The 11,723-nt window shown below is 45.9% G+C and overlaps 1 protein-coding gene across 1 annotated transcript in view; it reads right to left on the bottom strand.

Moving 5' to 3' along the window:
* Positions 1-11,723, bottom strand: part of LOC128684665 (glutamate receptor ionotropic, NMDA 2B-like) — a 485,156-nt gene that overhangs the window by 434,839 nt on the left and 38,594 nt on the right.

Here is an 11,723-nt window from a genome sequence, read left to right as displayed (position 1 = left end):
AGGTATTCAGGGGCTCTTGAAGGGGTTCTGGGACTCTTGAAGGAATTCAGGGGCTCTTGAAGGGATTCAGGGGGTCTTGAGGGGATTCAGGGGGTCTTAAGGGGATTCAGGGGTTCTTGAAAGAATTCAGGGGCTCTTGAAGGGATTCAAGGGCTCTTGAAGAGGTTCAGGGGCTCTTGAGAGGATTCAGGGGCTCTTAAAAAGATTCAGGAACTCTTGAAGGGATTCAGAGGCTCTTGAAGGGATTCAGGGGCTCTTAAAGGGATTCAGGGGCTCTTGAAGGGTTTCAGGGGCTCTTGAAGGGATTCAGGGGCTCTTGAAGGGGTTCAGGGACTCTTGAAGGTATTCAGAAGCTCTTGAAGGGATTCAGGGACTCTTGAAGGAATTCAGGGGCTTTTGAAGGGATTCAGGGGCTCTTGAAGGAATTCAGGGGTTCTTGAAGGGATTCAGGGGCTCTTGAAGGTATTCAGGGGCTTTTGAAGGGATTCAGGGGCTCTTGAAGGAATTCAGGGGCTCTTGAAAGGATTCAGGGACTCTTGAAGAGATTCAGGGGCTCTTGAAGAGATTCAGGGACTCTTGAAGGGACTCAAGAGCTCTTAAAGGGATTCAGGGGCTCTTGAAGGGATCCAGGGACTCTTGAAGGGATTCAGGGGCTCTTGAAGGGATCCAAGGGCTCTTGAAGGGATTCAGGGACTCTTGAAGGGATTCAGGTACTCTTGAAGGGATTCAGGGGCTCTTGAAGGGATTCAGGGGCTCTTGATGGGATTCATGGGGTCTTGAAGGGATTCAGGGGCTCTTGAAGGGATTCAGGGACTCTTGAAGGGATTCAGGGGCTCTTGAAGGGACCCAAGGGCTCTTGAAGGGATTCAGGGACTCTTGAAGGGATTCAGGTACTCTTGAAGGGATTCAGGGGCTCTTGAAGGGATTCAGGGGCTCTTGATGGGATTCATGGGCTCTTGAAGGGATTCAGGAGCTCTTGAAAGAATTCAGGGGCTCTTGAAGGGAATCAGGGGCTCTTGAAAGGATTCAGAGGCTCTTGAATCCTCCTCAACAACCTTACATAGCTCTTAAAGGGATTAAGAGGCTATTTATTCCTTCTTAAAACCTTTATATAGCTCTTAAAGGGAGTTAGATTTTTCAACCAGCCTTAGAAACCTTAAGTAGCTCTTTATGGGAGTCAGAACCTCTGGAATCCTCCTTAAAACCTTAGGTAACACGTTTAGGATTTCTGATAGTGTTGAAACCCTCCTTAAACCCTTTCCTTAATTAGCCGGACAAGGGAATCCAGGATCAGCAAAAGTAACAACACAAGAGTCAATCCCTCACCGCCAGGATGAGAGTGGGATTGGAACCCCCTTCCCCCCACCCAAAAAAATTAACGAAAGTAGGACATAGTGAAACAAAGTCGCATCGCCAGAAAGAGGATTAAGGCAGAGGAATCCAATTTAAGCGGCCCGACTTGAGGAAAATGAGACGGGGGAGGGAGAGGGAAGGGAGTGGGGGAAGAGGTAAGGGTGGGGAGGAAGAGGAAAGGGTGGGGGGAAGAGGTGAAGGGGTTTAACCTCTTCCTCTTGCTTCCAGGAATCGCCCTGACTTCTTAGTGTTTACAATGTGATTTACAGGTAAAGAGATAGATAGAGAGAGAGGGAGAGAGAGAGAGAGAGAGAGAGAGAGAGAGAGAGAGAGAGAGAGAGAGAGAGAGAGAGAGAGAGAGAGAGAGAGAGAGAGAGAGAGAGAGAGAGAGAGAGAGAGAGAGAGAGAGAGAGAGAGAGAGAGCGAGAGAAAGAGACAGAAAGAGGGGGGGCTGATAACTGCTGGCAGAGCCGGAATAAACAAGGAATCTCAGATGGCACCCAACACCTGCTGAGTGCTTATCTTCAAGGTCAGGTGGCACTCCACACCTGCTGTGGAGTGCTGGGTAGTATATATATATATATATATATATATATATATATATATATATATATATAGATATATATATATATATATATATATATATATATATATATATATATATATATATATATGTGTGTGTGTGTGTGTGTGTGTGTGTGTGTGTAAAGTCTTAGTAAATTCAGATATCTATCCCATTAAATCTGAGCGGCTGTCCCTCTTATCCGAATATCTATCCTTCTTAAGCGAGCATTTGTTCCTCTTATCCGATCGTTCGTTATCATTAGGAGAGCATTTATCTTCATGCAGAGTGAACAGGATGACGGAGGTCTCTTGATCAGGCAGGTACCTTGATGCTTGTGAAGGTCCCTTGATCCAAGGAGATGTCTTGATGCTGGTGAAGGTCTCTTGATCCAAGGAGATGCTTTGATGCTGGTGAAGGTCCCTTGATCCAAGGAGATGCTTTGATGCTGGTGAAGGTCCCTTGATTCAGGGAGGTGCCTTGATGTTAGTGAAGGTCTCTTGATCCAGGGAGATGCCTTGATGCTGGTGAGGGTCTCTTGATCCAGGAAGATGTCTTGATGCTGGTGAAGGTCTCTTGATCCAGAGAGGTGTCAGGATGCTGGTGAAGGTCCCTTGATCCAGTGAGATGCCTTGATGCTGGTAAAGGTCCCTTGATCCAGGGAGGTGCCTTGATGCTGGAGAAGGTCTCTTTATCCAGGGAGGTGCCTTGATACTGGTGAAGGTCTCTTGATCCACGGAGGTGCCTTGATGCTGGTGAAGGTCCCTTGATCCAGAGAGATGCCTTGATGCTGGTGAAGGTCTCTTGATCCAGGAAGATGCCTTGATGCTGGTGAAGGTCTCTTGATCCAGGGAGATGCCTTGATGCTGGTAAGGGTTTCTTGATATAGGGAGGTGTCTTGATGATGCTGAAGGTCCCTTGATCCAGGGAGGTGCCTTGATGCTAGTAAAAGTCCTTTGATCCAGGGAGATGTCTTGATGCTGGGGAAGGTCCCTTGATCCAGGGAGATGTCTTGATGCTGGTGAAGGTCTCTTGATCAAGGGAGATGTCTTGATGCTGGTGGTCCCTTGATCCAGGGGGGTGCCTTGATGCTAGTGAAGGTCCCTTGATCCAGAGAGGTGCCTTGATGCTGGTGAAAATCTCTTGATAAAGGGAGGTGTTGATGCTGGTGAAGGTCCCTTGATCCAGGGAGATGCCTTGATGCTGATGAAGGTCCCATGGTCCATGGAGATGTCTTGATGCTGGTGAAGGTCTCTTGATCCAGGGAGGTGCCTTGATGCTGGTGAGGGTCCTTGATCCAGGGAGATGCCTTGATGCTGGTGAAGGTCCCTTAATCTATGGAGATGTCTTGATGCTGGTGAAGGTCTCTTGATCCAGGGAGGTGTCTTGATGCTGCTGAAGGTCTCTTGATCCAAGGAGGTGCCTTGATGCTGGTGAAGGTCCCTTGATCCAGAGTGATGTCTTGATGCTGGTGAAGGTCCCTTGATCCATGGAGATGCCTTGATGCTGGTGAAGGTCTCTTGATCCAGGAAGGTGTCTTGATGCTGGTGAAGACCCCTTTATCCTGGGAGATGTCTTGATGCTGGTGAAGGTCACTTGATCCAGGGAGGTGCCTTGATGCTGAAAGTTCCTTGATCCTGGGAGATGTCTTGATGCTGGTGAAGGTCCCTTGATCCAGGGAGATGCCTTGATGCTGGTGAAGGTCCCTTGATCCAGGGAGGTGCCTTGATGCTGGTAAAGGTCCCTTGATCCTGGGAGATGTCTTGATGCTGGTGAAGGTCCCTTGATCCAGGCAGATGCCTTGATGCTGGTGAAGGTTCCTTGATCCTGGGAGATGTCTTGATGCTGGTGAAGGTCCCTTGATCCAGGGAGATGCCTTGATGCTGGTGAAGGTCTCTTGATCCAGGGAGGTGTCTTGATGCTGGTGAAGGTCCCTTGATCCTGGGAGATGTCTTGATGCTGGTGAAGGTCCCTTGATCCATGGAGGTGCCTTGATGCTGGTGAAGGTCCCTTGAGCCTGGGAGATGTCTTGATGCTGGTGAAGGTCCCTTGATCCTGGGAGATGTCTTGATGCTATTGAAGGTCCCTTGATCCTGGGAGATGCCTTGATGCTGGTGAAGGTCCCTTGATCCATGAAGATGTCTTGATGCTGGTGAAGGTCTCTTGATCCAGGGAGGTGCCTTGATGTTGGTGAAGGTCCCTTGATCGAGGGAGATGCCTTGATGCTGATGAAGATCCCTTGATACATGGAGATGTCTTGATGCTGGTGAAGGTCTCTTGATCCAGGGAGGTGCCTTGATGCTGGTGAAGGTCCCTTGATCGAGGGAGATGCCTTGATGCTGGTGAAGGTCCCTTGATCCATGGAGATGTCTTGATGCTGATGAAGGTCTCTTGATCCAGGGAGGTGCCTTGATGCTGATGAAGGTCTCTTGATCCAAGGAGGTGCCTTGATGCTGGTGAAGGTCCCTTGATCCAGAGAGATGTCTTGATGCTGGTGAAGGTCCCTTGATCCAGGGAGATGCCTTGATGCTGGTGAAGGTCTCTTGATCCAGGGAGGTGTCTTTATGCTGGTGAAGGTCTCCTGATCCAGGGAGGTGTCTTGATGCTGGTGAAGGTCCCTTGATCCAGGAAGATGTCTTGATGTTAGTGAAGGTCCCTTGATCCAGGAAGATGTCTTAATGTTAGTGAAGGTCCCTTGATCCAGGAAGATGTCTTGATGTTAGTGAAGGTCCCTTGATCCAGGAAGATGTCTTGATGTTAGTGAATGTCCCTTGATCCAGGAAGATGTCTTGATGTTAGCGAAGGTCTCTTGATCCAGGAAGATGTCTTGATGTTAGTGAAGGTCCCTTGATCCAGGGAGGTGTCTTGATGCTGGTGAAGGTCCCTTGATCCAGGAAGATGTCTTGATGTTAGTGAAGGTCTCTTGATCCAGGAAGATGTCTTGATGTTAGTGAAGGTCTCTTGATCCAGGAAGATGTCTTGATATTAGCGAAGGTCCCTTGATCCAGGCAGATTTTAATAATGTTGGTAGAATTACCTACAATATATAAAGTAAAAGGACACAAGTGCAACTAATATGACATGTTATTGTGGCAACGTTTCGCTCTCCAGGAGCTTTGTCAAGCGTTAACAAGGCTGTTGTTGCAAGGTAAGGCAGTACCAGAGAGTTGCGTTAGCAAGGCTGTTGTTGCAAGGTAAGGCAGTACCAGAGAGTTGCGTTAGCAAGGCTGTTGTTGCAAGGTAAGGCAGTACCAGAGAGTTGCGTTAGCAAGGCTGTTGTTGCAAGGTAAGGCAGTACCAGAGAGTTGCGTTAGCAAGGCTGTTGTTGCAAGGTAAGGCAGTACCAGAGAGTTGCGTTAGCAAGGCTGTTGTTGCAAGTAAGGCAGTACCAGAGCGTTGCGTTAGCAAGGCTGTTGTTGCAAGGTAATGCAGTACCAGAGAGTTGCGTTAGCAAGGCTGTTGTTGCAAGGTAAGGCAGTACCAGAGAGTTGCGTAGCAAGGCTGTTGTTGCAAGGTAAGGCAGTACCAGAGAGTTGCGTTAGCAAGGCTGTTGTTGCAAGGGAAGGCAGTACCAGTGAGTTGCGTTAGCAAGGCTGTTGTTGCAAGGGAAGGCAGTACCAGAGAGTTGCGTTAGCAAGGCTGTTGTTGCAAGGTAAGGCAGTACCAGAGAGTTGCGTTAGCAAGGCTGTTGTTGCAAGGTAAGGCAGTACCAGAGAGTTGCGTTAGCAAGGCTGTTGTTGCAAGGTAAGGCAGTACCAGAGAGTTGCGTTAGCAAGGCTGTTGTTGCAAGGTAAGGCAGTACCAGAGAGTTGCGTTAGCAAGGCTGTTGTTGCAAGGTAAGGCAGTACCAGAGAGTTGCGTTAGCAAGGCTGTTGTTGCAAGGTAAGGCAGTACCAGAGAGTTGCGTTAGCAAGGCTGTTGTTGCAAGTAAGGCAGTACCAGAGCGTTGCGTTAGCAAGGCTGTTGTTGCAAGGTAAGGCAGTACCAGAGAGTTGCGTTAGCAAGGCTGTTGTTGCAAGGTAAGGCAGTACCAGAGAGTTGCGTAGCAAGGCTGTTGTTGCAAGGTAAGGCAGTACCAGAGAGTTGCGTTAGCAAGGCTGTTGTTGCAAGGGAAGGCAGTACCAGTGAGTTGCGTTAGCAAGGCTGTTGTTGCAAGGGAAGGCAGTACCAGAGAGTTGCGTTAGCAAGGCTGTTGTTGCAAGGTAAGGCAGTACCAGAGAGTTGCGTTAGCAAGGCTGTTGTTGCAAGGTAAGGCAGTACCAGAGAGTTGCGTTAGCAAGGCTGTTGTTGCAAGTTAAGGCAGTACCAGAGAGTTGCGTTAGCAAGGCTGTTGTTGCAAGTAAGGCAGTACCAGAGCGTTGCGTTAGCAAGGCTGTTGTTGCAAGGTAAGGCAGTGCCAGAGAGTTGCGTTAGCAAGGCTGTTGTTGCAAGGTAAGGCAGTACCAGAGAGTTGCATTAGCAAGGCTGTTGTTGCAAGGTAAGGCAGTACCAGAGAGTTGCGTTAGCAAGGCTGTTGTTGCAAGGTAAGGCAGTACCAGAGAGTTGCGTTAGCAAGGCTGTTGTTGCAAGGTAAGGCAGTACCAAAGAGTTGCGTTAGCAAGGCTGTTGTTGCAAGGTAAGGCAGTACCAGAGAGTTGCGTTAGCAAGGCTGTTGTTGCAAGGTAAGGCAGTACCAGAGAGTTGCGTTAGCAAGCCTGTTGTTGCAAGTTAAGGCAGTACCAGAGAGTTGCGTTAGCAAGGCTATTGTTGCAAGGTAAGGCAGTACCAGAGAGTTGCGTTAGCAAGCCTGTTGTTGCAAGGTAAGGCAGTACCAGAGAGTTGCGTTAGCAAGGCTTTTGTTGCAAGGTAAGGCAGTACTAGAGAGTTTCTTTAGCTAGGCTGTTATTGAAAGGTAAGGCAGTACCAGAGAGTTTCTTTAGCTAGGCTGTTATTGAAAGTTAAGGCAGTACCAGAGAGTTGCGTTAGCAAGGCTGTTGTTGCAAGGTAAGGCAGTACCAGAGAGTTGCGTTAGCAAGGCTGTTGTTGCAAGGTAAGGCAGTACCAGAAAGTTGCGTTAGCAAGGCTGTTGTTGAAAGGGAAGGCAGTACCAGTGAGTTGCGTTAGCAAGGCTGTTGTTGCAAGGTAAGGCAGTACCAGAGAGTTGCGTTACCAAGGCTGTTGTTGCAAGGTAAGGCAGTACCAGAGAGTTGCGTTAGCAAGGCTGTTGTTGCAAGGTAAGGCAATACCAGCCTGCAAATTCACATCTGACAAAGAGTCTACCAGGGTAGTGACACAAATAACCCGCACACAGACGAGAGAAGATTGTCACGTTAAGGTCCCACCTGAACCACTGACTAGACACACTAACACACGAGGGTAAGGGAGGCAGTATATATAGTAGAGGAGGACAGGGACGGGATAAAGACAGAAAGAAAGAAATGGAGTAGTGATATTGTTAGTAGTGGAAGTAGTAGTAGTAGTAGTAGTAGTAGTAGTAGTAGCAGTAGTAGTAGTAGTAGTAGTAGCAGTAGTAGTAGTAGTAGTAGTAGTAGCAGTAGTAGTAGTAGTAGTAGTAGTAGCAGTAGTAGTAGTAGTAGTAGTAGTAGTAGTAGTAGTAGTAGCAGTAGTAGTAGTGGTGGTATTGGTAGTCTTAGTAGTGGTACGGCAAAGTCAAACCTATGACAGCCTTTTATTTTCAGGCTGTTTCACTTCTGAAAGGCTTAATCACTTAATAAAATGCCCTTGTAGGTGAAACATTGGCAATGATAAATGTCCTCCCACATGTGTGTGCCTTTGTTAATGGGTTGGATTTGAGAAGGACCTATCCAGAATGGGCCAATAGGCCTGTTCCCCCTTTTTTAATGTTCTGTATATGGATAGGGCGTTCTGCTTGAAGGACAGGAGTAGGAGACAGAGAGTTTGCTTTCCTGGGGCAGGGATGGAGGATATTGTTAGCCGTCTGGATGACATGAGAGGTAATGGGAGCAATCCTATTATCTGTCTCAGTGCTGGAGGCAACGATGTTGGAAGACATAGGAGTGAAGACCTGATTAGCAGGTATAGGTCAGCAATAGAAATAATTAGGAGTAAGGGTGGGAACCCTCTCATATGTGGTATTTTGCCAAGGAGGGGAGTTGGAAATGAATGGTTGTCCAGGGCAATTGGTGTCAATTGCTGGCTGGACAAATACTGTAAGGAAAATGCGGTAACATTCGTTGACAACTGGGACCTCTTCTATGGCAGAAATGACATGTATGCCAGGGATGGGGTTCACTTATCTAGGTGTGGGGTGGGAGCACTGGCAACTGCAGTGGAGGGAGCAGTTAGGACTTTAAACTAGGAATAGTTAGTGGTATGGGTTTTGGCAGGAAAACAGTGAAGTCCCAGTGTAGTAATATTACGAGTTCTAGGGGAACTAGTAATAATAAGAACGAGGTAGATATTGAAAAGCCAGGGACCTTGGGTGATAAGGACAGTAATAGGTTTAGTAGAAAAATAGAAATGAGCAGGAAGGGTAAAAAGAAAGGCGAGTCTTTCAATGTTTATTATGCAAATTGCCGTAGTGCTAGGAATAAGATGGACGAGTTGAGATTAGTTGCTAGTGCAGGTAACATTGATGTATTTGCCTTAACTGAGACGTGGTTTAATTCAAAAAGTCGGGACATGCCTGCGGAATGTCATATTCAGGGTTTTAAATTGTTCCAAGAAGATAGAAGTATTGGGAAGGGGGGTGGGGTGGCATTGTATGTCCGAGATCCCTTGAACTGTTGCATAAAAACGGGTATTAAGTCTGAAGTAACACATACAGAGTCTGTTTGGATAGAATTTTCAGAAGGGCATGAAAAACTGATTTTAGGAGTGATATACCGTCCCCCAAACTTAGATAGGGACCAAGGGAAACTACTATGGGAGGAAATTGTTAAGGCCACAAGGCACGATAATGTAGTAATTCTAGGAGACTTTAACTTTAGTCATGTTGATTGGAATTTCTTGACTGGGAATTTAGAATCATACGACTTCTTAGAAGTATTTCAGGATTGTTTTTTGAAGCAGTTTGTGACAGAACCTACAAGGGGAAATAACCTGCTTGACTTAGTTATGGCAAACAATGAATCCCTTGTTAATAATTTAGAAATTTCAAAGGAACTGGGTGCTAGCGACCACAAATCAATTACATTTAGCATTGAATGGAAGTACGATAGTAGCGATAATTCAGTAACAGTCCCAGATTTTCGCTTAGTAGATTACGATGGGCTTAGAGAACACTTATCATCTGTTGACTGGGGTAACGAAGAGAGCTATCAATATGACAGTTTTCTGAACACTATACATGCTGCTCAAAGAGCGTTTATCCCATATAAAGAAATTAGATCAAATAGAAATGACCCAAAATGGATGAATAATAGGCTCAAATATCTACTAGGGCATAAGAAAGGAATTTATAGGCGTATCAAAAGAGGTGAGGGTCATCTTATGAATCAGTATATTGACATTAAGAGGGACATTAAAAAAGGGATAAGAAAAGCTAAAAGGGACTATGAAATTAAAGTTGCTAGGGATTCTAAAACTAACCCAAAAAGTTTTTTCCAGGTCTATAGAGCAAAAGTTAGAGATAAGATAGGTCCCCTTAAAAATAACTATGGGCACCATACTGACAAAGAGAATGAAATGTGCTTGATTTTAAATAATTATTTTCTCTCAGTTTTTACACAGGAAGACACTAACAATATTCCAGTAATTAATTTTTACAGTGGGCTAGAAGAAGATAAATTATGTAACATCACAGTCACTAGTGAAATGGTTGTGAAGCAGGTAGACAGACTGAAGCAAAATAAGTCGCCGGGTCCTGATGAGGTTTTTTCAAGGGTCCTTAAGGAATGCAAAATGGAACTCTGTGAACCATTAACTAATATTTTTAATTTATCTCTTCAAACAGGTGTAGTGCCTGATATGTGGAAGATGGCTAATGTAATTCCTATTTTTAAAACAGGGGACAACTCGTTACCGTCAAATTACCGCCCAATAAGCCTGACCTCAATTGTAGGCAAATTACTAGAGTCAATTATAGCTGAGATTATAAGAAGCCATCTCGATATGCATAGCTTGATTAATGATACTCAGCATGGATTCACAAGAGGCCGGTCTTGTCTAACTAATTTATTAACTTTCTTCAGTAAAGCTTTTGAGGCTGTTGACCACAATAAAGAATTTGATATTATTTACTTAGATTTTAGTAAGGCTTTTGATAGAGTTCTGCACCATAGACTGTTAAAGAAAGTAGCAGCTCATGGCATTGGGGGAAAAGTGCTTTCGTGGATCGAGTCATGGCTCACTGACAGGAAGCAGAGAGTGTCCATAAATGGGGTTAAATCCGAGTGGGGATCTGTAACAAGTGGCGTTCCACAGGGATCAGTCTTGGGCCCGTTGTTGTTTATAATATATATCAATGATCTTGATGAGGGAATTACTAGTGATATGAGCAAATTCGCCAATGACACAAAGATAGGTAGGATAATTGATTCAAACGTAGATGTTATGGAACTTCAGGAGGATTTAAACAAACTCTATTCTTGGTCAGAAAAGTGGCAGATGCAGTTCAATGTAGATAAATGCAAGGTTCTGAAGCTTGGGAGTGCCCATAACCCTAGTACACTTATAAGTTAAATGATGTAGAACTTAGCCATACAGATTGCGAAAAGGACTTGGGGGTTATGGTGAGCAGCAACCTTAAACCAAGACAGCAATGCCTAAGCATACGTAATAAGGCAAATAGATTACTGGGATTTATATCAAGAAGTGTAAGCAACAGAAGTCCAGAGGTCATACTGCAGCTTTATACATCATTAGTAAGGCCTCACCTAGATTATGCAGCTCAGTTCTGGTCTCCGTATTACAAAATGGACATAAATTCGTTAGAAAACATTCAGCGTAGGATGACTAAATTAATACATAGCATTAGAAATCTTCCTTATGAAGAAAGATTGAAGACTCTTAAGTTACATTCACTTGTTAGACGAAGAATGAGGGGAGACCTGATCGAAGTGTATAAGTGGAAGATAGGTATTAATAAAGGGGATATTAATAAGGTCTTGAGGATGTCTCTCCAAGAGAGAACCCTCAGTAATGGATTTAAATTAGATAAGTTTAGATTTAGAAAGGACATAGGAAAGTATTGGTTTGGAAATAGGGTAGTTGATGAGTGGAACAGTCTACCTAGTTGGGTTATTGAGGCTGGGACTTTGGGTAGTTTCAAATCTAGGTTGGGTAAGTATATGAGTGGGAGGGGTTGGATTTGAGTGGGACTTTCACATCAGAGCTTATTTCTTGGGTGGCATTGAAAATTGGGTTGGGCAAATGTTTTGTTAGTGGGATGAATTGTAAAGGACGTGCCTAGTATGGGCCAGCAGGCCTCCTGCAGTGTTCCTCCTTTCTTATGTTCTTATGTTCTTATGTAGCCTGGAGGCCACACCTGACCAGCCTGGAGGTCATACCTGACTAGCCTGGAGGCCACACCTGACCAGTCTGGAAGCCACACCTGACCAGCCTGTAGGCCACACCTGACCAGCCTGGAAGCCACACCTGACCAGCGTGGAGGCCACACCTGACGAGCCTGGAGGCCACACCTGACGAGCCTGGAGGCTACACCTGACCAGCGTGGAGGCCACACCTGACGAGCCTGGAAGCCACGCTTAACCAGCCTGGAGGCCACACCTGACCAGCCTGGAGGCCACACCTGACGAGCCTGGAGGCCACACCTGACCAGCCTGGAGGCCACATCTGACGAGCCTGGAAGCCACGCTTAACCAGCCTGGAGGCCACACCTGACCAG

The sequence above is a fragment of the Cherax quadricarinatus genome, chromosome 5, assembly GCF_038502225.1.
Source record: "Cherax quadricarinatus isolate ZL_2023a chromosome 5, ASM3850222v1, whole genome shotgun sequence".
NCBI lineage: Eukaryota > Metazoa > Arthropoda > Malacostraca > Decapoda > Parastacidae > Cherax > Cherax quadricarinatus.
Note: the sequence above shows the minus strand (reverse complement) of the source record. Positions and strands in the feature narration are given on the sequence as shown.